The sequence below is a fragment of the Vulpes lagopus genome, chromosome 19, assembly GCF_018345385.1.
Source record: "Vulpes lagopus strain Blue_001 chromosome 19, ASM1834538v1, whole genome shotgun sequence".
Lineage (NCBI taxonomy): Eukaryota > Metazoa > Chordata > Mammalia > Carnivora > Canidae > Vulpes > Vulpes lagopus.
The window spans coordinates 12,409,149-12,433,548 of record NC_054842.1 but is presented as its reverse complement, the minus strand read 5'-3'; positions in this window follow the sequence as shown (position 1 = coordinate 12,433,548).

The following is a 24,400-nucleotide window of genomic DNA, read 5'->3' as shown; positions in this document are numbered from 1 at the left end:
ATTAAATTATGTTGCATGGCAACTTGTGTCAATGGAGTTGCCATGGTTACAGGTGAACCTCAAAGTGAGCTGTGACAGCCTGGGCTCTGAGTTCCCTGAGCTGCATGTCTTAAAGATGCATCCATTTGTCTTCTTGTTCTGGCTACAAATATAATGAGAATTAATGGAATTTCCCAGAAGGTCTAGGGACAAATGCAGGTCAAAGAAAAGTGGAGCCACCGATCTCTTCAAATAAATGTTTCCCTCCATCAGCCAGACTAGTGTCTCAGGACACATCACACTATCTCCGCATGCCTTCATCTGCCTATGCATGAGGAACCAGGGAGAATCACCATGTGCTTGCAACTCTCCAAATGAAGAAACCATGAGCCACCCCCAGGAATTCCCCTTAGATGAAAGGTAAGAATAATATCTTCCTTGAATGTAAGGAGAAATTGTCCCCTTTAAAATGCCCTGTGCTACTCTGTGGAGAGGAGACTGGAGGAAAGAAGTCAGGGAAAGGCCAAAAACTTCAGGTAAGAGCTTCTGGACCAGCAATTGCTCTCTGCATCATCCATCCGTCCCTTGTGGTACCAGCTGAAAGTTACCCCAGAGAAACCAGAGTGGAAACCCAGCAGAGGCCATCCAACCCCCTTTCAACTACCTACACTACTGGTCTCCCCCAGCAGCACATTAGAAGCACCTGGGAACTTTGGCAGGGAAAACAGCTGAATCGATGTTTGGGGGTAGGGCCCAGACATGGGTATTTTAAAATGTCCAACTCCAGAGATTGAGAACCACTGTGCTGGACCACTGGGCTGCTTAAAAAAACCAGATTGCTGTTTACCACAGCTATAGTAACTCTGGGGTGGCCTCCAAGTTCTCAAGTGGTGCTGATGCTGTTGGTCAGGGACAATTCACTGAGAACTACTGCTTCAGAAAGATACTTTCAACATCTGGCACTTGTTCCCCTGGCTTTGCCTTGTTCCTCATGTTCTACTGTTTCTTGTGGAATAAACTCCTGATCACTGGCTTATCCCTGGATCCGATAGTCACCTGACCTCTCCAGTTTCCCCCTTACTGCACCCTCCTGGATGTAGTTTTATAGTCCCCCTCCTTCACCCCCTTCCTCGAGTCTTAACCTCACCTCACCCCCACCCACCCACTCTACCCCCAGCCTCCAGGATTCTAATCTGTCATCAGCCCCCATGACCAGAGTTTCCACTGGAGTTGTATGGCTTTCTGCAAAGGGAAGAAGGTTACATCTAGGGTGGCCTTTAATTGGATGTTCCCATCAGGGGTCCTTATCTTGTCACAGTGTTACAACACCTCAGATCTTTCTGATTATACTATTCCCACAAGATGAAAGCATTTGAAAAATGTGCAAACCATTTCTGGAGTCTTAAAATGTGTCATTTTCCAGTTTTATGAACCAAATCCAGTTCCATCTATCTTGAACCTCAATTTTCTGACCCATAAAATAAGAGGATTAGACTAAATCAATTGCTAAAGTTTCTTGAGCCTCTATAAAATAAATAATTTCTCTATGATCTGAGAGAGTGAACAATTAGCTCCCATTACTGGCATAATTAGATTTACCCCAAAGGATTCCAATACCTTAAGTAAAACATGTACCCATGGAAACAAAATCATAGGCTTGTTAAAAATAGAACATTTTAATTTAAAAATGTTTGTATTCATCTTTAAGACACTTAAAATGATTTGGCTAAGGCAAATGAGTCAGCAACTACCGTGATTCCTGTGAGAACTGGTGTCATTTCCCAAAGACTCTTCTTACCAAGACACACTCATGACCTACTGGCAAGTGAAAAAGGCAGGTTACAAAACAGTGTGTACAGTATGACTTCATTTTGCATATTGATGTACTCACACAGAGAAAACAGTTTGGAAAGTGATACAGCAAAAGACTAACTCTGGTGCTCTCTGGCTAGTGAAATTAAGCATAATTAAAATTATATCGTCTCAGCTTATTTTTTTAAATTTAATTTTATTATTATTATTTTTAATGATGGTCACACAGAGAGAGAGAGGCAGAGACACAGGCAGAGGGAGAAGCAGGCTCCATGCACTGGGTGCCCGACGTGGGATTCGATCCCAGGTCTCCAGGATCGCGTCCTGGGCCAAAGGCAGGCACCAAACCGCTGCGCCACCCAGGGATCCCCTGTATTGTCTCAGCTTAGAGTGGTTTTTAGTTTTGCTTGCAATGAACACATTATTGCTTCAATAAAGGAAATACAAACACTTTTCAAAAAAAACCTATTTCCAAACTTGCACATCTAGAGTAGTATAAGCCTTGTGGAAATGAGACTGTGTCACAGATGCCAGTTTACAGCAGAGACCTGTGTCCCAAACTATTCTTGCCTGTCCAACCCTCCACCAAATGCATCTAAAGTCATCAATTTGAAATATTTCTTTTTAAAAATCTAGGCCTTTCATGCTATAAATTTCCTCCTAAGAATTAGGATATTAGTGGCATCTCACAAATTTAGTATGTTGGGTTTTTGTTTTCATTCTGTTAATATTTTCTGACTTCCTTTTTGATTCATGAGTTATTTAGAAGTATCTTATTTAGTTTCAAAAATTTGGGGGACTTTCTAGGTATGTTTCCATCATTGACTTCTGATTTAATTGCACTGTAGTCAAAGAACTTACTTTTAACTTCAATCTTTTTAAATTTATTGAATCTTATTTTATATACCAGAATATTATTTGTTTTGGTAAATGTTCCATGCTCACTTGAAAGAAATTAATCTACTATCGTTGGGCCGGGTATTTGATAAATATGTTAGGTCAGGTTGGTAGGTTATTCAAGTCATCTGTATCTTTACTGATTTTCTGTCCATTTGTCTTATTAATCAGACAGAGTTTGTGATCTCCCAGCCCTCTGTAAGCCTGGGCACTCTCCCCTCTAATCCTTTCACATGGTTCTTTCTTTGGCCTCTGAGTTTCCTCATACACTGATTAATACTCAACTGAGGGCAACCCAGATGGCTCGGGGTTTAGCGCCACCTTTGGCCCAGGGTGTGATCCTGGAGACCTGGGATCGAGTCCCACATCGGGTTCCCTGCATGGAGCCTGATTCTCCCTCTGCCTGTGTCTCTGCCTCTTTCTCTGTGTGTGACTCTCATGAGTAAATAAATAAAATCTTTAAAAAAAAAACTCAACTGGAAATTCCAGGGGGACACTATGCAGTGCTCTAGAACTCTCCCCAACCCTCTGTTTGAGATCCCTCTTTTCTAGTATTCTGTCCTTTGAACTCTCGCTGCTCTGGCTTCCCAAGACTTCCAGCCTTGTCTTCTTAACTCAACTATCTGCCTGGTTTCATTCTCCTTGCACTGCAGCCTATAAACTATCTATGCAGTAAGCTAGGGTAACTGTAAACTCTGTAGCATTTGTTTACTCTCTCTCAGGGATCACTGTGCTTTACTGACTGATGGCCAATGTCTTAAAAACCTTGATTTCATGTGCTTTGTCATATCACAGGCTGGAGAATAATTCAGGTCCCTGTTCCTCTATTTTGGCTGAAGCAGAAATGCCATCATCAACTCTTCCTCCACTCTTTCCTGTCTGAACCATTCTCTGCCCAACAGCTATCTTTTCTTCTTAAAAAAATCTATCTTTTAAAAATTTTAATTATATCACTTCCTAGCTTAACATTCAATGGCTTCTATTGCTATTAGAAACTAAGACCCAAGCACAGCTTACATAGCACTGCACACTCTACTTCATGCTTATCTCTTTAGCCTTATTTAGCCCCAAATCTCCCTTTTGCTCTCTGATCTCCAATTCCATGACTATGGTCCCTGGTACCCCAGGGCCTTTGCACATACTATTTGGTCTGCCTGAAATGCTCTTCCCATACCCCTACTATCCCTAACATCCACATCTTCCTCAAAGAAGCCCTCCATAATTCCTTAAACTAGAGTATGTTTTCCTGTCATCATCTCTTAGTTATTTTCACCTCACCTATTCACTGATTTTATTATATACTGGCATACTTATTTAATTAACATTGGATTTCTCTGTTAGATTTTAGGCTCCAGGGGATCACAGATAGTAAATCTGTGTTGCTCTCCATTGCAGCTACAATATCTGGCACAGGGCTTCATACAGTGTGATGACTGTGGATAAAGTAGGGAAAGTACAGCAGATGCTGTGGTGCTGACCCACATCCCCCCTAGCCTTTCCTAATTCCTTTGTACAATGAAGGCTTCCTAAGGAACATACCTGGGATTCTCCATCTGAGGGCTTTCTCCACAGGTGAAGAAGGTGAAGATGAGACTCAGAAATAGCTCCTGCTGGGGCACCTGGGTGGCTCAGTCAGTTAATCGTCCAACTCCTGATTTTGGCTCAGGTTGTGTCTGCAGGGTTGTGGGATCAAACCCAGCATCAGCCTCTGTGCTCAGCACCGAGTCTGCTTATCCCTCTCTTTCTGCTCCTCCTTTGGCTCTCTCTCTAATAAACAAATAAAAATCATAAAAAAATAGCTCCTGCCAAAATGGATGAGTTGAAGGAGAAAATCCTCCATTCCTCTCCAATTTGGGGAACATAACTTAGAGGAGTGTTCTATGCAGTCCCCAGAGTTCCCCACTGGGACTGAACCACCATTTCCGAATTTATCCTACATTGGCTTCTGCCCCTTACCATGTCTTACTTCTCCATTTCCTGGCAGTAGCTTCCTAGAACCACCTCTGAAATAAACTACTTGCCCTCAAATTCTTGTTTTGGGGAAACCCAATTTAAGAGAGTGATACAATAAGTGGAAGTCATAAACAGGTCCTTGTAGGTGTGGATTAACTGAACAGTGTTTATGCAGCGTCTAGAGTGTTAATTAATCAGGCTTTGAAGACCTGGAATTGGGGGAGGAATATGGAGGAAGCTCTATGTACAAAACTTCAAAGGGCAGGTGCGGAAAATCAGTAGCCTGTATTGGACTCCCTTCCCTGCCCTGGGGAAGGAATAACTTTTCTGTTCTAACAAGCTATTTTTGGTTTAAGAATTTCCTCCCTAGAAAGGAGAGAAAATGAGAAATATCGGTGAGGGTGACAGAACATGAGAGACACTTAACTCTGGGAAATGAACAAGGGGTAGTGGAAGGGGAGGTGGACAGGGGGTTGGGGTGACTGGGTGATGGGCACTGAGGGCGGCATTTGATGGGATGAGCACTGGGTGATATGCTATATGTTGGCAAATTGGACTCCAATAAAAAAAATAACTAAAAAAAAAAAAAAAGAATTTCCTCCCTCATCTTCAGGTATAATCTTCCTCTTCTGAACTGGTGAATCTTAATGTACCAGTGAGATTATTTGCTCTTTAGGTTACACACCCAAGTCAGCCTTATTACTATTTTTGCTCTTACAAAATGTCTCTTTCACAAGCCAGGATCAAAGAACAAAATATGGGATACAGCAAGTTCAAGAACATGGCCTCCTCCTACACTCCTCAAAGTCAGGCCAAGGACTGGCAATTTTTCCTATAAATCAGGGAAGGAATGATGACAGTCTGATGAGAGTAGGACAAACAAGGGATGTCTTTTTCCTCTAGAATCATCTAAAATGTCTGTCAGATGATTGCCTCCATCCAGCTTGGCTGTGAATCAGCTAGATTCAATCAGACAAGAAGAGTTTTCCCAAAATAAAGGAAGGAAAGCCAGTAAGCCTTTAGTCTGGTCTTTGATGATGTAATTTGGCCCAAATGCCTTCTCTGAGGTTATGTAGCCTGAAAATACACATTGAAGATCCCCCAAAATACTGATAAGTATCCAAAATAATATACTGCACAGTGTTTGCTGAATGAAGGAAGCCGTTGAAGAACAGTGTTTCTTTCCCATGTGAAGCAGAAGCTCAGGGCTTCCTCTCGACTTCAGTGGGAGATTTCTAACAGTGGGCACTGCTGTTCCATATAGCATCTGGGGGAAAGTCAACTGGCCTGCAACTAGGCCTCCACAAACTAATGCGCTGATCAGCCTATGTTCTGTTGCTAGACTTAGTATGTGGCACAAGCAGATTGTTTAGGCTGTTTGTAAAAAGTCTCATTGGGCAACTAGATAACTAAGCCTCCATTATTATTTTCCAAGCTCATCCAGGGCATCGTGCAAAGCAGAGACATCATTCATCCTGCTCTCAGAGGTTTCACCTGGATGTAATGCCTTCTCCAGTCATGCCGCCTCTGAATAAGAGACTAAAAACTGGTGAAGGCTGATGGAAATACAGAGCAAAAACCAAGTCAGGGACGACAGACAACTCTGGAGTCTTGTGAAGGGCTTGTTTGTTCAGAGGTTTCAACAGAGTTGATGCTAAGTGAAGTTTGTTGTTATAACAGAATGAAAAGACACTCTGGGAGAAGTGGAATGGACCACAGGGAGAAAAAATTTTAAAGATGACCACTTTCATTCATGGATCTTCCCCCCATCCCAACCTTTTTGCCTGCTCGCCTTAAGCACCTTGAGTTGCAACTCCTCCCCAACGTTGAGGGGCCAACTGGAAAGGTGCCTCCATACTGGTTAATAGTTGACATGTATTGAACACTTACTACATGACAGATATTGTGCAAATTGCTTCACAGCTTTATTCTATTCATTTTCACATTGCCATGTAATAAAACAGAGAAATGGCTCTTAAAAATCTGGCAGTAGAATTCCTTTTATGAAAGGGACTATCTTTTGAAAAGCAACTACATGAGGCACCTGGTGAGGGTAGCAGACCACAAACCAAAGACCACACTTACCAACATCTCATTCAGCATCATCTCAACCTCCTTCTCCTATGCTGTCCACACTGGCAATGGAGAATTACACACTCCATCTCCCACATTCTTTGGAGCTACGGATCCATGTGGGACACAGGCTCCATCAAGCAAATACACACTATAAAACTTGGAATAAGAAAGGGAAGTCCTTGGGGTAGTACTCCTGCATGGGGGAATGGTGGCAGAGGAGCCTGGTTCTCTATGGTAGGCAGGGGAAGTGGTAGTTTCTGCCTCAAGGCAGGGCAGCATGATCCCAGAGGTGGAGAGGCAGCAATTCCCCTGGCAGCTCAGTTCTCAGACACTGTTGCTGTGGGCATTGCTCCTAGAAGCCCAGTTCAGAATCTGCCCCTCCATCATCCCAGTGAAATCTGTGAGTCACCTAATATCATTTAACAAATCCCATTCTGCCTAAGCCAACCAGAGTGGATTTCATAGTCTGCAACTATGAACCTTTTTTCTTTAAAGTTTTTATTCTAATCTCAGTTAGTTAATATACAGCGTGGTTCAGGTTACAATCAAGTGATTCAACACTTCGGACATCGCCCAGTGCTCATCACAGGTGCACTTCTTCATCCCCATCACCTGTTTCACCTTCCCACTCTGTGCACCCCCCCCCCCATAATTATCAGTTTGTTCTCTATAATTAAGAGTCTGTTACTAAAAACCCTTCTGATACAGGATAGAAGTTGAGGCCTCCAGGCCCTGGGTGCTAACTAGTGCTGAGATTTCAGAGAGGAACAGTGGCTCCCCTGAATAAAACAAAGAGAAGATATTACTGCATAGGAGAAGTCTAAGGCAATGGGAGAGGAAGAGAGGAAAAGGGGGAGGGGAGGGTGGGAAGGGAAAGAGAAGTGGGCTGGCTGACTGCACACTGGGCAAGGGAAGAAAAGCCAAGAGAGGCTTCCTGGTGGTTACAGATGAAGAGCGTCTACTTTGGATATTGTTTGCCATGCGGTGTATGGTACAACCTTTTTTTTTTTTTTTAAGATTTATTTATTCAAGGGAGAAAGAGAGAGCATGAGCAAATGTGGGGAGGGGCAGAGAGAGAAGGAGAGAGCATGGGGCTCTATCTCAGGACCCTAAGATCATGACCTGAGCCAAACTCTAGAGTCAGACATTCAACTAACTATGCCACCCAGGTACCCTGGCATATCCTAACTTAGGCTTCTTCTTTAATAAAGTCTGTTCCTCTGTTATGCTTACAAATGCTTTATGTGAGGTTTTATGAGGAAAACTAGTGAAGGGGCCAAGTTCCTAGTTTGGACTGATTCATGAGGATGCAAGTCCCTTAGTCACATAACAAGTCAGCGTTCATGGTCCAATCTGACCTCAAAGCCTAAACTCCAAATATTGCCTTCCAACAACTCTACTCATAATGAGCTGTCCACCAAGCCAAGTTAAAGTACCAAGAAAGAGCACATGGTAAACACAAACCAGCAAGTAATGCATGAAAAGAGGGAAAGCCCCTGTGCTGTGCAGTCCCAAGAGAAGGCTCCCTTAACCTCCTCGTGGGCATTGCAGAGTTGAAGATTTTCTCTGAGCTAGTTTCCCCTGGCCTTTGTGCACACTCTGATATGACTCTCTGCTCTCCCATCTTCTTTCTTCTTGTTCTTCAGGTGTGGGGTTCCTCTTTTACAATCTATCAGCAACATTGTAGGAGAACAATGACTATGTTGCCCCAGTCACATCCTTAGCTGGTGTTCTTTACTCCCTAGAGCCCTCTGAAGGCAGCTTCTTAATCTTTTGTGAACTTAAAGGATGGGAAAAGGGAGACAGTACTTTTCTGTCCCTTTCCAATACCTTACCTTTATAGATTGACTCATTTCTAACCATGATGGAAGTTTTACCCTAACTGGATCAAGCAAAAAGAAAAAAAAAAAAAAAAAGGAGAGGAGGAATTGATTAGTTGTTTCTGAAAAGCTCAGGACTTTTAGCTTCAAGTCTGGCTGGATCCAGGGGCTTGAGTGGTCCTTCACTCTCTTACTTTCTTTCTATTCTTTTATTCTCCAGTAGGGTCTCACCAAGGTACCTCTTGGCATTTCCAAGCTTACACCTTAATGACCCCAGAGGGAAGAGGCCATTTCTCTTTCCCAGGAGATACAATACCAGTCCTAGAAATGAGGCTTAATGCCCACTTCTGAACTGAATACCATGGTCAAAGAGTAGATTGCTATGATTGGTTCATATCCCACCCTTGGCACTGAGAACAAGGCCAGCCTACTGGAACCACTGAACTGAGGTACCAGAAGGATATTTTTCCATAAGAACTCCAAGGAGAAGATTCACAGAAAGAGTAGATGCTAGGTGGGCAAATACAAGAAATGCTCACGGTTCTCCCTTTACAGCCTTCTCCACATCCAGTCTTCTCTTCTTCATCACATTTTCTCTTCAAAGCCTTGCTTCTGTGTTCTGTTGCAGTCTTTCTAAATGCTCACAGCCTTTCTCAGCAGAATTTTCCAGGCCATGGCTCCTCTGGGGACAAGCCAGGGTTTGCTGGACAGACCTACCCAGTCCTGCCTCATTTTTTATTCAGTGTTCAGCACAGTGCCTGGCACAGATACAGCATTTGGACAGTGCCTGTGGTAGGCAAATGGAGAGGGCAGCAAGCTCTTTTGCATAGATGGAGTGGACCCAGAACAACCTCACAGTGTTATCCTGAGACTGCCAGGGGAAAGCCCCCAGATTCATCTGACAGAACCATCTGTGTTGGAATTTCACTTGGCTCTGCTTCTTTCAAGTTGCTGAAATTCCTCACCATAACACATGCCAAAAGATTTCCAAACCATCCCTGCTTCCTCATAAAATGTATCCCTCAGCTGAAAAAGACTCCAGAGTGGAGTGTTTGAGTCAGGTAGAAAGAAAAGGTGAAAAGAAGTCCCAGGTGATGATACTCTGCCCCTACCTGCTGAGGCCTTTGAGGTTTCCATGGGGAGAGAAGAGGGTGGGGGAGGCACCAGTTATTTTCAGGATATGTGTTCCCTACCATTATGCGTAACAGTGTGAATTAATAATACTTCACAGGAAGACTCTCAATGAAAATGCCCATCTCACAGTGGCTATTTGAACAGTCAGGGCTATAAAAATGACAATTCCTGTCCTCCTGTCCTTCTTCCCACTGTATCTATAACACTTTGATCCCCTCTCCAAATGCCTCATTAATTTGGAGAAAACACAAAGCTGTAGTCAGACGATAACTCAAGACTTATTCCTCCTTATAGATGGAGCTATTCCCATACACATCTCCAACAATTCTTTCCAAGGGTCTTTTCAGGTTTTCACTTAGAAGGAACCTTTGGTGAATGGAGCCACCAGGGAAGCCCTTTGCTCTGAGCTATTAGTGCTGTGTCTTTACAATCAGGCAGGGGCCCTTCAAGACTCAGCTCAAGTTTCTGGAGGACTCAGCAGCCCCCTTCATGAAATGCCAATTTAGTGCCACTGGCTGCACCTCTGAGTATGGAGCATGACACTAAGGGATGACTGCTCTCAGTAGAGTAACCATGATGAGCTCAAAATGTCTGAGAATCTATCATAAAGCAAGCAGTCTCCAGCAAGCAGACCCAGAAGACTTCCATCACCACTGCTTCTACACCTCTCAATCTCCACTTCCTCCACTGAAGATGAAGAGTTGACTCAATTGTCTTCAAGAGTCTTAAGTGTTAACAGCTTCCCCTGCTTCTTCTACCCAGAAGAGTACAAAAGTAAGACAGCTATTTACAGACCTAAGTAACCCTCTTTAGTCTCAGAGATGATTTGCCTATCCTCTCACTCCCTGTTAAGTGGCTATTTTGGGGTGCTACAGGGAAACATCTGTGCTCCTCTCCCTACTTTTGTTCTTTGGCTTTAGAGACCCCACCCTCACTTCTGCTTCCTGTTGCTACCCACCTCCTCCTTGGTAATGTGGTGGGCCAGAGCTTGACATTTACTGAGACACTGCACTTAGTGAAATGCATTTCCATGAGTCCTTTCCTGCTGCAAGTAACACCTTGTTAAGGGGTAAGCATATGCACACATATGAGAACACATCTCCAGGATAAATTCCTAGCTGGGGCAATTTCTGAGTCAAGAGGTAAACAGCATATAAATTTTTAAATTTTGATAGCTGTTTCGGTGTTGTCCTCCAAAAAAGCTGAACTTCATAGCAGAAGGTGCTAGTAATCTACCCAATATTCATTATTCCCTTACTCTCTTAATAATAAAAAAAAGGCTTCACTTCTACAACTCTCTTGAAGATAGAGGTGGCCAATAAGATGTAAGCAGAAGTTTTGAGTGAGACTTCTAGGAAATTTCCTTTTGTTTCCAAGTCCTTCCTCCACTTCTTACATGGGTATCTATTGTATGGCAAGAGCTATAGCAGCCTTCTTGTGACCTGGATGATGAAAGCCATGCACTAAGGATAGAGGAGCAGAAAGACCAGCTAAGTCTGGGTCCTTGATAGCCCACATAGAGATTTCAAACAGCTCTGGGCTATTTCTCAGATGTGAACAAAGTCTTAATTGATTTAAGCTACCTTAAGTAGTCAGTCCTCTGGTGCAAACAGCCCAAAACAGTCCTTGATTCGCATTGATTCACATTCTCACTTACAGTGTATGATAGCACCTTTCCCTTCATATTCTCACTGACATTAGGTATTACGATGTATCTGATGTTTTTCAGCATTTATTTTTTTATTGAGGTATAATTGATATAAAGCATTCATGTGTACATGATTCAACATTTATATATATTGTGAAATGATCACCACAATAAGTCTAGTTATTATCCATCACTATGCATAGCTACAGGATTTTTTTCTTGTGATGAGAACTTTTAAAGTCTGTTCTCTCAACAACTTTCAGTATGTAATATGGTATTATTAACTATAGTCACCATGCTGTACATTACATCCCTGTATTTTATAACTGGAATTTTGTGCCTTTTGACTCCCTTCACCCTTTGCCCATTCCCTACTTCCAGTCTCTGGCAACCACTAATCTGTCCGCTGTATCTGTGATTCTTTTCTTTTTTTAGATTCTACATATATGTGAGATCACACAGTATTTGTCTTTTTCTGTTTGATTATTTCACTTGGCCGATGTACTCTATTTTTGACCATTTAAGTGTCCAGTGAAATTATTCTCCAAGAAATTCAAGATGTGAGGCTGGAGAAAGTGAAGTAAATTACTGAGTTGGAGATTTCAGAAGCGGCTGTATTCAGGGGGTGGCTGCATCTCTCTGAGCAAGAGAACCACCAGAGACAAGCAAGTGACCCAGGACAATCCTGTAGAGTGAGGGGAGGCCAGTTCATGGCGTTCTCAGTCATGTAATTTCCCAGGTATGTGTACTAAATGTACCATTTTTTCAATGTACTCTTAAGTACAGTACACTGTAAGTGGCATTTGCCACTCAAGGATGTATCTTACTTTTCTGTCAAATTTAGAATAAAGTCTTCCGCAAACCTGCATAGGCTGGACAAGTCAAGTAACAGTCACTGGCAGGAGCAAAAGGTAAAGGGCAGTGTTGGTGATGAGAAAATAAGGAATGATATGATTCTGAATTATGCAAATTTTACATTCTTCCCCCAAAACTTAAAGTTCCTAAAGGCAATGCAATCACTTAAGCTTCAATTTCAGGAAATAAATGTCTTAAATATCCTTTTCCCTAGGTAGCATTTAATTATCAATAGGAGCCAATGCACAGTGGGGGAGTCTTAAGAAAGCCCTGATTACACCTCCTGCTCAAGCTAGCTGTAAATGCTCATTGTGGGAGGCAAAATGGAGTATCTCCATGGCAAACAGACTCAGTAAACTCAAATGCTAGCAAAACTGCCTATGGTGCCAACACTGAGATGGGCAAATATAACCCTGAATTTAAAACATAAAATAAAAAAGTCTTACAGAAATGAAATTTTCTTAAAAATAATTATTAAATTTTAGGAAGCATTTTTAAAGCCCTTCGAAACCTCATTCTCTGGCCATATCTGGAGAAAGCAGCCCTGGATTAATGGCTGGCTAGAAGGGCTCTCCTTGTCTGCCTCTTCTCTCAATTCAGCTCTTCTGGGCCTTCCCTCATTTTTTGGTCTGGGCACAGATGCCACTGAGATGCTCTGGCTTCCGGTTCCTTCATTTGCTTTGAGTCTGAGGATTCCTTTTAAAGATGCTAATAAATGCATAGGTTTCAAGTTACAACAGGTTTCTGGAGGGCCACAGTGAATGAGGACAGTGAAAGCAAGGTTAGAAGATGGGGGTAAGGCGGGATAAACACTGCAGGAATTTACACAACTTCTGGAGGAAAGACAGGGCGTAGAAGGGATGAAAGTGGAGTGGGACAGAAAAGAGAGGCTGGTAGGGAGCCACCTCAGGCTACGTTCCATCTCCCTCCTCCATTTGCTAGCTACATGGCATTGGGCAAGATATTTAGTGACTATTAGCCCTCAATTTTCTCATCTATAAACTAGGGACAAATATAATCTGCTATATAAAGGTGGTAGTGAGGATTAAATGGAATCATTTCCATCTAAAGTCAAGTACATAATAGGTACTGAATAGATGGTATATCTAATTATTGTGGTAGCCAGCCTCCAAGAAGGTCCTTAAAGAGCCATGTCTCTTGGTATTCACACCCTTTCATGGTCCTCTCCCACACTAATTGCGAATTGTGACTTTGTGTGATTTCTGAAGCTAGGTCACAAAAGGTGTTCTTCTACCTTGGTCTTTCAGATCACTAGTTCAGGGGGGCGAGGGAGCAAACCACTTTGCCATGAGGACACTCAAGAGCTGCACAGAGAAGCCCACATGGAGAAAGACTAACTTTCCAGCCAAGTGAGCTAACCCCCTTGGAAGCAGATCCTCCTGTCTCAGTCAGCTTTCAGCAACTTTATGAGACCCTGAGGCAGAACCAATCAGCTAAGTCACTTCCAATTCTAGACCTCAAGAAACTGTGAGATCCAATAAATGATCACTGTTGTTTTAAACCACTCAATTTGGGGGTGACTTGTTATGCAGCAGTAGATAACTATTACAAGAAGTTATTAATTATGTAATGCTACGATATAACCACATTCTAAAACTTAGTGGTTTGAAAATAACAAAAATCACTTATTACTTATTGTGGTTTCTGTAGGTCAAAAATTTAAAGACACATCAGGAACAACTTATTTCTGCTCTATGATGTCTAGGGCATCAATTGAGGTGTGGCTTAAAGGCTGGAGGCTGGAATCACCTTGAGATCATTCATTTACATCTGGCAACTGCTACTGGTTGTCAGCTGAAGGCCTAGATGGGGCTGTTGGCTGGTACACCCACTGTTATGGAATGAACTATGTTCTCCCCAAATTCATATTTTGAAGTCTTAACCTCCAGTACCTCAGAATGTGACTATATTAGAAGACAGGGCCTTTAAGAGGTAATTAACTTAGAGTGAGGTCATTAGGGTGGGTCCTAATGCAATCTAACCTGTCTTATAGCAGAAATACCAGTAATACACGTGCACAGAGAAAAGGCCATGTGAGGACACAGTGAGAAGGCAGTCATGTGCAAGCAAAGAAGAGAGGCCTCAGAGAGATTCTGGACTTCCAGGCTCTATAACTGTAAGAAAATTAATTTCTGTTGTTTAAGCCACTCAGTCTGTGGTATTTTATTTGGAGGCTCTAATAAACTAATACGCCCATGTATGTCCTTTCCTTGTGGCCTGGGCTTCCTCATAACACAGTGGCTATGTTCCCAAGTAGACTATACACACACACACCCACTCACACCCACATACACACACACACACACACACAAAGAGAGGGAGAGAAGTGTACAAGCTGTATCTTTATGACCTAGTTTCAGAAGTCATATAGCATTACTTCTGACATAGTCTATTTATTAGAAGTGAGTCATTAAGTTATGCCACTAAGTCACTAAGTTTTCAAGGGAAGGGAAATCCGACTCCAGCTTTTGAAAGGACAATAAAATAATTTTCCGATATATTTATAACCATTACCATCATTATGATGTTCATCATAGAGATTTTAAAATGCTGTCAGGCCAGCCAGGTGGAGCTATGCCCCAAGTAACTTGATCACGAATGTGAATCTGGAACTCAGGACTAGAGATATGTATCTGGGAGTCATCCACATAGAACCACTGAAAGGGAATACGACCCCAGAAAAAGGGAGAGGTTTCAGCCTTGAGGCCCAACCCAGCTTGGTGCTGCATAAATGCTTGATTTATTTTTTATTTATTTTTTAAAGGACTTTTTAACTTTTTTTTTTTAAGATTTTTATTTATTTATTCATGAAAGATACAGAGAGAGAGAGGGAGGGAGAGAGAGAGAGAGAGAGAGAGAGAGAGAAGCAGAGACACAGGCAGAGGCAGAAGCAGGCTCTATGAAGGGAGCCCCATGTGGGACTTGATCCCGGGACTCCAGGATCATGCCCTGGGCCAAAGGCAGGCGTTAAACCGCTGAGCCACCCAGGGATCCCGATGCTTGATTTATTTAAAGTATTGGGCAAGACCTTAAAAAACCAGCTACCCAGCTCACCTTGAGAGTCTATTACAAAGGAAAGTACTTCTTTCTCAGCCTATTAAAGCTTCCTAGCAACAAATAAAACACTACCTAATGCCCTGCAGCCAGAATAGTTTTTAAAACCATGATGGGCTCATAAAAATGAGACATCACTGTTTGAACACTGGGTGCTAAGGGACCCATAAACCGTGTCCTTTGGGATCCTAACCAGAAGACTCCACTTTGACCAGAACCCAAACCCTCTCCCCCTCTCTAGTAACGGGCTGCGCTCCAGGGCTGCTTGGTGCCTCCTTCCATTAGCTGACCATCACTGGCTCTTGGAGAGAACCATAAACTCCACAAAGGAACTTCTAAAAACTAAAAACAACTTAAACTTATAAAATAATCCGTGTTGGGGCAGCCCTGGTGGCTCAGCGGTTTAGCGCCGCCTTCAGCCCAGGGTGTGATCCTGGAGACCCATGATCGAGTCCCACGTCGGGCTCCCAGCATGGAGCCTGCTTCTCCCTCTGCCTGTGTCTCTGCCTCTCTGCCTCTCTCTCTTTCTCTCTGTGTCTGCCATGAATAAATAAATAAAATCTTAAGAAAAAAAGAATCCATGTTCGCTGCAGGAAAGAAATATACAGGAGACTGGAGGCGGCAGAGAGGCTGGCGCCCACAGAGCCCTCGGAGGCAGGCCGGCGGGCCGTGGCCGCAGGGAACCAGGTGAGGTGGACGGGTACCTTTGGCCTTGGGGGATGACACACCTGCTGTGCACACTGGCAGGGCCCCAGTACACCGCAGGTCCGGCAGTCGGGAAGGTGGGCAGCGCGCCGTCCTCAGTGGGGGCAGAGCCTGCTTCAGACCAGATGAGGAGCGCTTCTGAGACCCAGCGTTGGTTCGAGGCACGCGGCGAGGTACATTCTCTCAGTTGGGGCCTTCCCTGTTTAAGGAGTTGGCCCTCGGATCCCTGGGTGGCGCAGCGGTTTGGCGCCTGCCTTTGGCCCAGGGCGCGATCCTGGAGACCCGGGATCGAATCCCACGTCGGGCTCCCTGCATGGAGCCTGCTTCTCCCTCTGCCTGTGTCTCTGCCTCTCTCTCTCTCTCTCTCTCTCTGTGTGTGTGTGTGTGTGTGTGTGAGACTATCATAAATAAAAATTTAAAAATATATATATTTTAAGGAGTTGGCCCTGAGGAAACAGACCATATACCTCCTCAGGGACAGGCCCCGGAAGCCAGTTGCTTGCGGACAAGCAGCGCACCAAGCGCGCATGCGCCCTCCCCCGGAAGTCTGAGCGGAAGTTCGTGGAACGTGACTTCCTCGGAGCTTGGGGGGCGGGGGGCACTCCCGGGCTGGGTTCCCTCTCGGTGTTCTCCCGCCGCTTCTGATGCAGCCCATTGTAGACGTGCTGCAGTACAGCCAGAAGGATCTGGATGCAGCTGCGGAAGCCACGCAAAGTGAGAACCTGTTGCTGAGAAGCAGGTGTGAGGCGTTCCACAAAATAATCTGGAGATGGAGAAGATCATGGCCAGGTTTGAGGGGTTCTCTTATCAGGGGATGGAAGAGGCTCAGAAACAGAAGGAACTTGCCAAAGCCGAGGTCCCGAAGGTTCTGAAAGAAAAGGGCCAACAGACTGCAAACCTGAACACCACATCTCAAGCTGTTTGAGAAATAGAAGGAAGTGATCAAAGATTATCGCCCAAATGAAGAATTGCTAAAGGTGCGTGTTGAGAATTACATGGTAAGAATTGAAAAAGAAGGCCTCAGGTACCAAACATTGAAGGCTCATGCAGGAGAGAAACTCAAAATTGAACTCCAATAAAAAATAATAAATAAATAAATAAATAAACTAATTAATAATAAAAAAAGGGAAATGGACGCACACACACACACATACACAAAGAAACTCAAGCTGACAAATGAAATTGCCCAGCGCTGGAGCAGAGCCCCAGCAGACGCCTTGACCTTCCAGAGGAGCCTCTGAAAGGAACAGTGTGCATCTACTCGCTGGAGAAACTGTTGAGCAAAGGACTAAGAGAAACGATGAAGTGACCTGAATCTGTGACAACCTCATTTTCAAGATAGAGAAGATGTGACTCTCAGGGCCCTGCCAAAGCCCATTCTGTCTCCTGTGTCTGTGGAAGCTCTCTCTTAACCTCAACCCATGTTGTTAAAAACAACCCATTGTTTTTAAACTAGATTGATTTAAAAAGAAGACTAAATAAAGTTTGCCTTAAGTTAAAAAAAAAAAAAAAAAAGAGGAAAACAGCAGAATAGCTGGATCCTGAGCTCACCTTGTCCCATAAACACACTCATGTAGTAGCCACATCAGTGCAACTAACCCAGAAAACAACCAGAGGAATAGACTTCCCACATTTAATCATAGAGAGGAGGTCACATCAAAAAGAGAAGGAGGGGCAAAGGTGCAATTGAAAACCAAACCCCCAGGAGACTAACCACAATGTGGAGGGACACCATAAGCACAGAGAAACAAGAGGATTAGACCCCATACTGGGCATTCCAGGCACAGAGTAGGAGTTGGAGATGCATTGGGAAATGAGTCCCCATAACCTTGGGCTTTGAAAAGCAGTGGGGCGTAACTTCAGGAGTTTTTAAAATCAAAAGGACTTAATTATGGGTACTTTAAACTTCAGTGGGTTTTTAACTCTGGGAAAGCTCAGGGCCATAGGAAACAGTCTCTGCCTTTAAGGAGTCACCATAATAAAAGACCTAAATGTGAGATCTGTAACCATAAAATTCCTAAAAGAAAACAGAGGCAGTATTCTTTCAGACAACTCCTTTTGCAAGGTATTTAGGGATAGGTCTCCTCAGACAAGAGAAACAAAAGCAGAAATAAACTATTGGGACTACAACAAAATGAAAAGCTTTTTTACAGCAAAGGAGACAAAAAGTCAAACCTTTGACTAGAAGATATTTGCAAATGATATATTTGCTAAGGGATTAATATCCGAAGTATATAAAGAATTTATACAACTCAATACCCCCCAAAAAAAAATCAATAAAAAAGGGGAGAGTACAAAAAAAATGAAATCTTGTCATTTGCAACAACATAGCTGGATCTAGAGATCATAATGTTAATCGAAGTAAATCAGAGAATGACAAATGCTATATGATTTCACTCATGTGGAATTTAACATAGCAAAGAATAAAGGAAAAAAGGCAGATAAGAGAGACAAACCAGGAAACAGACTCTTTAGAGAACAAACTAATGGTTACCAGAAGGCAGGTGGATGGCGGGATGGGTGAAATATGTGATGGGGATTAAAGAGTACATTTACCATGGTGAGCTCTGAGTACCTATAGAATTGACATTGTTATATTGTACACCTGAAACTAATATAATGCTGTATGTTAACTATACTGGAATTAAAATTTCTTAAAATAGCAGAGGACCTCAATAGACATTTTTCTGAAGAAGACATGCAGGTGGCCAACAGACACATGAAAAGATCTCAAAATCACTAGTCATCAGAGAAATGCAAATCAAAATCACAATGAGATATCACCTAACACCAGTCTGAATGGCTAGTATTGATAAGACAAGAAACAAAGAGTTGGTGAGGATATGGAGAAAAGGGAACACTGTGCACTCTTGACAGAAATGTAAATTGATGTAACCACTGTGGAAAATGGTATGAAGTTTCCTCAAAAAAATTAAAAATAGAAATATTATATGATTCAGTAACTCTACTACTACATAGTTACCCAAGAAAATGAAAACACGAATTCAAAAAGATATGTGTACCCCTATGTTTACTGCAGCATTACTTACAATAGCCAAGATATGGAAGCAACTCAAGCATGCATCCATGGATGAATGAATAAAGATGTGTCTGGTTTGTATGTATATATACATATATGTTTATTTAGTTACATATATTTATATATGTATATATATCTACATACATTTATACATATATATGTAGTATGCAACCTATATATCTACTTTATGTATATATAGATATAACAATATATAATATATACATATATGTATATATGTACATATATCTACATACATTTATACATATTTAGTATTATACAACCTATATATATATATATATATATATAGGTTTTATATATATATAAAGAGAGAGAAAGAGAAAGAATTATATATATTTCCTCTATCTATCTATATAGATAGAGAGAGAGAGAGAGAGAATATTACTCAGCCATAAAAAAGAATGAGAACTTGCCATTTGTGACAACATGGATGGATCTAGAGGGTACTATGCTAGGTGAAATAAGACAGAGAAAGACAAATACCATAAGATTTCACTTACGTGTGGAATCTAAAAAACAAAACAAATGAACAAACAACAGACTCTTAAATACAGAGATCAAACTGGTGGTTGCCAGAAGGGAGGTGGGGAGGGTGTGATGGGCAAAATAGATAAAGGGGATTAAGAGGTACAAACTCTAATTATAAAGTAAGTCATGGAGATGAAAAATACAGGATAGGGAATATAGTCAAAAATATTGTAATAACATTGTACAGTGACAGATGGTGATTATACTTATTGTGAAAATAAATGTCACCCATAATATTACCACACAGGGTCTGTGCTGATATCTTTTCTATGCACAACACATTCTCTTTAAAAAAGGATTATATTGAATGTTTTTTTTTCATTAAATGATATAGTGTGAAATATCTTTCACAGCAAGAATTAAGTATTATTTTGCAACATCCTTTTAGTGATTTTTTAAAGATGGTCCATGGCTTTATCCTGTATGGCTAATGAAGTAAGCAATTTCCCTGTTTTTGTTTGTTTCTTCTTTTGAACATTTTAATTTTGAAATAATTATAGATTCACAAGAAGTTGCAAATGTAGTACATAGAGGTTCCACGGAACCTCTTCATTCGGTTCCCCTGATGGTATACATCTTACATAATTATAGTACAATATCAAAACCAGGTATTTTACATTGGTATGAAGTTTTACATAGTTCTATGCCATCTTAACACATGTAGGTTCATGTAACCACCACCACAAAAAAAGAAAAGAAAAGAAAAGAAAAGAAAAGAAAAGAAAATACAGAACTATTGCATACCCTCAAAGATCTTCAGCTTGCTACCCCTGTATAGTCACATGCTGCTGTTCCCTATACCCCATCCTGAACTCCTGATAATCACTAATCTAATCTCCATCTCCATAGTTTTGTCATTTAAAGAATGTTATGTGAATGGAATTATAACATGTAACGTTTTGTGACTGGCTTTTTTTTTCACTTCTCATAAAGCCTTTGATACCCATCAAAGTTGTTGAATATATCATTCCTTTCACTGATGAATAATATTCTATGGTATGGATATGCTATTCATACATTCATCTTGTTAACTATTTATCTATTGAGGGATATTTTTTCTTTCAAGTTTTGGGGTATTACAAATAAAACATCTATGAACAATTGATACAAGTTTTTGTGTGGACAGGAGATTTCATTTCTTTGGGATAATGCCCAGGAGTGCAATTGTTGAGTCATAAGGCAAGTGCATGTTTAGTTTTTAAGAAATTATCAAACTATTTCCACCAGGAATGTATGAGATCCAGTTCTTTGTATGCTAACTATGGTATTGTTGTTATTTTTTTTAAAGATTTTATTTATTGATTTATGAGACACACACACACACACACACACACACACACACACACACACAGAGAGAGAGAGAGAGAGAGACAGAGAGAGAGGCAGAGACACAGGCAGAGGGAGAAGCAGGCTCCATGCAGGGAGCCCGATGTGGGACTTGATCCCGGGTCTCCAGGATCAGACCCTGGGCCAAAGGCAGGTGCTCAACCGCTGAGCCACCCAGGGATCCCTTGTTGTTATTTTTTTAATTAAGCTATTCTCATAGGGGTGTAGTGATATCTCATTTAATTTGCATTTCCCTAATGGCTAGTGGTGTCAAACATCTTTTCAGGTGTTTATTTGTTATAAGTATATGCTTTTCAGTAAAATATCTGTTCACGTGTTTTGCCAAATTTGAAAATTTATGGCCCAGGATACAGTTAATTTGTATATATGTATATATATATATATATATATATATATATATATATATATACACACACTGTGGCTGCTTAAAAAGATTGTGTGTTCTGTTGTTGTTTAGTGGAGTGTTCTGTAAATGTCAATTAGTTCATGTTGGTTTTGGTGTTGTTGAGCCTTTTTTTTTTTTTTTCCAAGATTTAATATTTGTTTTAAGGGGTGGATGGGGTAGAAGAAGAGGGAAAGAGAAACTTTAGCAGACTCCGCACTGAACATGGAGCTCTATGTGGGGCTCAATCTCAAGACTCTGAGCTGAACCTAAGAGCCAGGCATTTAACCAACTGTGCCACCCAGGCACCACTTGTTGAGTTTTTCTATATTCTTGCTGAATTTCCGTCTAGTTTTTCTGTCAGTTGTTGAGAGAGGGACGTTGAAGTCCCCTCCTATCATTCAGATTTGTCTATTTCTACTTTCAGTTCTATCAGTATTTGATTCATTTACTTTAAGGCTTTGGTATTAGGTACATTCACAATTATGATTATTGTGTCTTGTTGGTTAATTGATCCTTTTGTCATTACATAATATCCCCCCTTTTTTATCCCTAGTAATTTTCCTTGTTCTTGATTATAATTTATTTGAAATTAATATGGCTACTCTAGTCTTTTTTTTTCACTCTAGTCTTTTATTATGATTACAAACAACACTGTTTAGCCTTTGCACTCATCCACAAATATAAGAATTTCTTGTATAAAAGTCTTCATGTTTTTTAAAAATTATTTTTTTATTTGAAAGAAAGAGAGATAGCACACGTGACAGCAAGTGGCAGGGAAAGGGGGGAGAACCAGAAGGAAGGATAGAGAGAGGGGGAAAGGACCTCAAGCTAAGTGTGGAGCCTCACACAGTGCTTGTCTTAAGACCCTGAGATATGACCTGAGCCAAAACTAAGAGTCTTACACTTAACTGAGTCACCCAGTCCCCCCACCCAGTCTGCATATTTTAAAGGCTTTTGACTGTATTGTCAAATGGCCCTGCATAAATTTACTAAGTTTTAGTGCCTCAACACTGGGGCCTTATCATTTAAAATAATTAAAAATAAAAAGCAAAGTTTAACCAGTTTGATAGAAATATCTCATAAACTATAAAACACTGATGAAAGAAATTGAAGATGACACAAAGAAATGGAAAAACATTCCATGTTTGTAGATTAGAAGAACGAACATTGTTAAAATGTCTGTGCTATGCAAGCAGTCTACACATTTAATGTAATTCCTATCAAAATACCACCAGCATTTTTCACAGAGCTAGAACAAGCAACCCTAAAATTTATATGGGACCAAAAAGGACCTCGAATAACCAAAGTAATGTTGAAAAAGAAAACCAAAGCTGACACAATTCTGGACTTGAAACTCTATTACAAAGCTGTAATCATTAAGACAGTATAGTACTGGCACAAACAGACACATAGATCAATGGAGCAGAATAGAAGACCCAGAAATTAGTCCACAACTATATGACCAACCAATATTCAACAAAGCAGGGAAGAATAACCAATGGGAAAAAGACAGCTTCTTTAACAAATGGTGTTGGGAAGACTGGATAGCCAACATGCAAAAGAATGAAACTGTACCGCTTTCTTACATCACACATAAAAATAAATTCAAAATGGATGAAAGACCTAAATGTGAGGCAGGAAACCATCAAAATCCTGAGTAGAACACAAGCAGTAAACTCTTTGACATTGACTGTAGCAAATTCTTACTAGGCAGGGGAAACCAAGCAAAAATAAACTGTTGGAACTTCATCAAAATGGAAAGCTTCTCCACAGCAAAGGAAAACAACCAAGAAAACTAAGAGGAAACTCATGGAATGGGAGAAGTTATTTGTAAATGACATATCTGATAAAGGGTCAGTATCCAAAATATGTAAAGAGGGATCCCTGGGTGGCGCAGCGGTTTAGCGCCTGCCTTTGGCCCAGGGCGCGATCCTGGAGACCCGGGATCGAATCCCACGTCGGGCTCCCGGTGCATGGAGCCTGCTTCTCCCTCTGCCTATGTCTCTGCCTCTCTCTCTCTCTCTCTCTCTCTCTGTGTGACTATCATAAATAAATAAAAATTAAAAAGAAAACAAAATATGTAAAGAAATTATTGAACTCAACATCAAAAACAAATAATCCAGTTAAAAAATGGACAGAAGACATGAATAGAGAGTGTTTGAAAGAAGACATACAGATGGCTAAAAAAACACATGAAAAGATGTTCAACGTCAGTCATCACCAGGGAACACAAATCAAAACTACAATGAGATATCACCTAAAACCAGTCAGAATGGCTAAAACACCACAGGAAACAACAGGTGTTGGCAAGGATGTAGAGAAAGGGGAACCCTCTAACACTGTTGGTAGGAATGCAAACTGGTACAGCTACTTTGGGAAATAGTGTGGAGGTTTCCCAAAAAGTTAAAAATAAAACTACCCTAGGATCCAGCAATTGCACTACTAGGTATTTACCTACAGGATAAAAAATACTGATCCAAAGGGATACATACACTCTGATGTTTATTTATAGCAATATTATCAATAATAGCTAAATTATGGAAAGAGCCCAAATGTCCATCGACTGATGAATGGATAAAGAAGATGTGGTATATGTATACAACGAAATGTTTCTCAGCCATAACAAAGAATGGTATCTTGCCATTTATGATGACATGGATGGAACTAGAAAGTATTATACTAAGCAAAATTGGTCAGTGAGAGAAAGACAAATAGCATATGGTTTTACTCATATGTGGAGTTTAAGAAACAAAACAGGTGAACATGGAGGGCAAGAAGAGAGGCAAACCAAGAAACAGACTCTTAACTATAAAGAATAAACTGAGGGGGTGGGGAGGTGGCTTAAATAGGTGATGGGTATCAAGGAGTACACTTGTGATAAGCACTGGGTGCTGTAGGTAAGTGATGAATCACTAAATTCAACACGTGAAACTAATATTTTTATTTTTAATTTAATTTTATTTATTTTTTTAAATAATAAATTTATTTTTTATTGGTGTTCAATTTGCCAACATACAGAATAACACCCAGTGCTCATCCCATCAAGTGCCCCCCTAAAACTAATATTATTCTATATGTTAACTAAATGGGTTTTATTTATTTTCTTTTTTTTATTTTTTATTTTATTT